We start from the raw sequence: 4219 nt of genomic DNA on the forward strand, positions 1-4219 counted from the left end.
TAGAACGAGATATGAACGAAATTTGTCAAAAGCAAAGACAATAGCAAGGAGTTCTTTTTAGTAGTTGTGTAATTCGTTTGTGCTCCTTGTAATGTCTTACTAGCAAAATAAATAGGTTGAAATCGTTTTTCAATCCTTTGTCCTAAAACGGCTCCCATTGCAAAATCGCTTGCATCGCACATAAGTTCAAACGGTAGATTCCAATTTGAAGTTATCATAATCGGCACATTAGTAAGTTTTTCTTTAAGAATATTAAAAGATTTGATGCATTCATCTGAAAAGATGAATGGAGCTTCCTTTTCTAGGAGTTTATTCATAGGAGTGGCAATTTTAGAAAAATCTTTTATGAAACGTCGGTAAAAACCTGCATGCCCTAGAAAACTCCTAACTTCTCAAATATTGGTGGGATGTGAAAGTTTAGCAATTACATCTACTTTAGCTCTATCCACTTCAATTCTTTCCTTTGAAATTTTATGACCAAGAACTATGCCTTCTTTAACCATGAAATGGCATTTCTCCCAATTAAGTACTAGATTTGATTGTTCGCATCTAATAAGCATTCGTTCAAGATTAACTAGACATGTTTCAAATGTATCACCGAAGACTGAAAAGTCATCCATGAAAACTTCCATGCATTCTTCTATCATGTCTTAAAAAATCGCCATCATGCATCTTTGAAAGGTTGCAGGGGTGTTGCAAAGTCAAAATGGCATGCGTTTGTAAGCAAAAGTTCCATAAGGGCACATGAATGTGGTTTTCTCTTGATCCTCGGGTGCTATTGGAATTTGAAAGTATCCGGAAAAACCATCAAGAAAACAATAGTAACTATTTCCGGCTAATCTTTCCAACATTTGATCAATGAAAGGTAAGGGAAAGTGATCTTTTCTGGTGGCGTCATTTAATTTTCTATAATCAATACAAACACGCCATCCTGTTACAGTCCTAACAGGAATAAGCTCATTTTTCTCATTTGTGATGACAGTCATACCACCCTTCTTAGGTACGCATTGAACTGGGCTTACCCATAGACTATCAGAGATTGGATAAATTAAACCTGCATCAAGCAGTTTAATAATTTCTTTCTTAAAAATATCTTGCATATTAGGATTTAGTCTTCGTTGGCGTTGCACATACGTTTTATGACCTTCTTCCATAAGAATTTTATGTGTGCAATACGAAGGACTTATACCTTTAATATCATGAATCTTCCATGCAATAGCTGGTTTATGAGCTTTTAGCACAGAAATGAGTTGAGATTTTTCATTTTCCGTAAGAGAAGACGATATTATTATAGGTAATTTAGATTCACCATGTAAATAAGCGTATTCCAAATGATTTGGAAGTGGTTTTAACTCTAATGTCGGTGGTTCTTCTATCGATGATTTATATCGATATCTGTCTTTCTCTTTTAGCATTTGAATTTCTTCTGTTGTTGGTTCATATCCATTAGCCATAAGTGTAGCTAACATTTCAATTTCATCAATTGGTTCAGTTCCTTCTCCTAAAGAACATTCTCATGTTCCTTATAATTCTGGAAATTCTTCTAACAATTATGCATGTGAATCTATAGTTTAAATATAATAACATGTATCATCTGCAGATTGCGGTTGTTGCATGGCTCTATCCACAGAAAAGGTAACACTCTCGTCCTCTATACTTAGGGTCAGTTTCTTACCGAACACGTCTATTATTGCTTTGGCCATGTTTAAGAATGGTCTTCCTAATATGAGAGGTACTCGAGAATCTTCTTCCATGTCCAGAATAACAAAATCTACTGGAAATACTAAAGTACCAACTTTAACTAGCATGTTTTCCATTATCCCTCTAGGATATTTTACTAATCGATTGGCTAGTTGTATGCTTATTCGTGTTGGTTTCATTTCTCCAAGGTCTAGTTTAGCGTATAGTGAATATGGCATTAAATTTACACTAGCACCTAAGTCTGCCAATGCTTCTATTGAACTAAGACTACCCAGAAAACATGAAATTGTGAAACTTCCTGGATCAGAGAGTTTTTCTGGTATCTTATTCAACATCACTGCAGAACAATTAGCATTCATAGTAACAGCCGAGAGTTCTTCCATTTTCTTTCTATTTGTGATTAAATCTTTCAAAAATTTAGCATATCTAGGCATTCCTGAAATCACATCAATGAAAGGAAGATTTACATTTATTTGTTTAAACATATCCAAGAATTTGGATTGCTCAGCTTCAAGTCTCTCTTTTCTCATTTTACTCGGGTAAGGAAGCGGTGGTTGGTATGGTTTAACATAAGGTTTAGCCTTAACTGTGTTATCTTCATTAACCTTTTCAACTACCGGTTCTGTTTCCTTATCTTACTCAGGTTGTGGTTCTTGTGGAGTAGGAATAGAATCATCAGAAATTACAGGTATTTTAGGTGGTTTAAGTGTAATACCACTTCTTGTGGTAATGACTTTAGCTATTTCATTCCGGGGGTTAGCATTTGTATCGCTAGGTAGACTTCCCGGTTTTCTTTCACCTATCAACCTTGCTAGGTTGCTTACTTCTTCTTCTAAATTTTGAATATAAGCTTGTTGATTTCTAAATGCTTGAGCATTTTGTTCATTGGTTTGTTTCTGAGATGTGAAAAATTAAGTTTGAGATTCAACTAGCTTCGACATCATGTCTTCTAAATTTGGCTTTTTATCTTCGGTTTGTGGTGGTTTATTTTGAAAAATAGGTCTTTGCTGATTCTAAGTATTATTGGATACTTGTTGATTGCTAGGACCTTGTTGGTTGTTGTATGGAACATTTCGGTTATAGTTCTGATTTTGATTGTAGATTGGTCTTGGTGGTTGATAATTATTCTGATAATTATTTCCAGGCCTTTAGTTCATGTATGAAACATTCTCTCTTTGTTCCATTGTTGGTTCAATACCGAGACAATCTTTTGTTAAATGTGGTCCTCCACACTGCTCACAACTAATTCGTATTGAGTGAATATCTTTAGTCATCTTTTCCATTCGTCTCTAGACAGCATCTATTTTTGCGGAAATGGAATCTAAGTCATGGATAGAATCGGCTCTAGCAGCTTTAGATGATCTAACGCTATCTTTTTCTTGATGCCACTCTTGTGAGTGGGAAGCAGTGTTATCAATAATTTTGTAAGCGTCAGTTGCGATTTTCTTCATAATGGAACCACCAGCTGCTGTATCGATGTCTTTTCTTGTAGTGATGTCGGATCCTTGGTAGAATATTTGTATTATTTGACAAGTATCTAAACCATGTTGCGGACATCCTCTCAATAACTTTCCAAATCTTTTCCACGCTTCATATAGAGTTTCATTTGGCTTTTGCGTGAATGTAACAATTTCTCCTTGAAGTCTCACGGCTTTAGATGTCGGAAAGAATTGTTTAAGAAATTTTTCAACTAAAACGTCCCATGTATCAATCGCCCCTTCAGGTAACGATTCTAACCAATCTTTGGCTTCTCCCTTTAAAGTCCAGGGAAATAACATGAGATATATCTGTTCATCCTCCACTTCTCGGATTTTATATAGAGTACAAATCCTATTAAAGGTACGAAGATGTTCGTTTGGATCTTCCTTCGGCGCACCACTAAATTGGCATGGATTAGTTACCATGTGTAGAATTTGTCCTTTGATTTCATAATCTGGCGCATTAATGTTTGGTTGAGTAATTGCGTGACCTTGGCCAGTGCGTTTAGCTCTCATTCGGTCTTCCATACTTAGAGGTTCCAGATTTTCCATGATTGAATTTGTTGAGTCTGAATCACTAGAGGATTCTAATTTAATGAGTTGTTCTTCGACAATCTCCGTTTGAATGATTGGTGGTTCCGGAGGAAAGATTAATGGTTCAGGATCTCTGAATTGTCCCTGAATATCCTCCGGATTCTCAATTGTGAGGTCGAGTTCAAAAAATGGATTATCGAAAATTTGAATTGGAGTACTTGGTTGACTAGATGACGATTCTAAAGAAAAATCAACGGCGACAATATTGGCTAGATGTCTTGATCGAGTTACAGGTGGTGAACGTTTTGCTCGGTGCATTCACTGAATATCCTATTAGTTATAAAAATAAAAATTATATAGGTTATCAAATTAATAGACTTTTCTGCTTTTGCCCACGTTTCGAATAGCCAATAGATGCAGCAGGGAGCCTGAACCCTTTAAATTGGAAGCTCACAACTCAGCCACTAACAAATCCTACTATTACTACGAAGCCGAAAATTTTAGAT

General features: G+C 35.7%; 1 non-coding gene across 1 annotated transcript; it reads left to right on the forward strand.

Moving 5' to 3' along the window:
* Window positions 1-3240: 3240 nt before the first annotated feature.
* LOC139850796 (small nucleolar RNA R71) lies at window positions 3241-3347 on the forward strand. The gene has a single exon (XR_011760176.1). It is a non-coding gene; the product is annotated as a small nucleolar RNA R71 (small nucleolar RNA).
* The last annotated feature ends 872 nt before the right edge of the window (window positions 3348-4219 follow it).

The sequence above is a fragment of the Rutidosis leptorrhynchoides genome, chromosome 5 (assembly GCF_046630445.1).
Source record: "Rutidosis leptorrhynchoides isolate AG116_Rl617_1_P2 chromosome 5, CSIRO_AGI_Rlap_v1, whole genome shotgun sequence".
Taxonomy (NCBI): domain Eukaryota; kingdom Viridiplantae; phylum Streptophyta; class Magnoliopsida; order Asterales; family Asteraceae; genus Rutidosis; species Rutidosis leptorrhynchoides.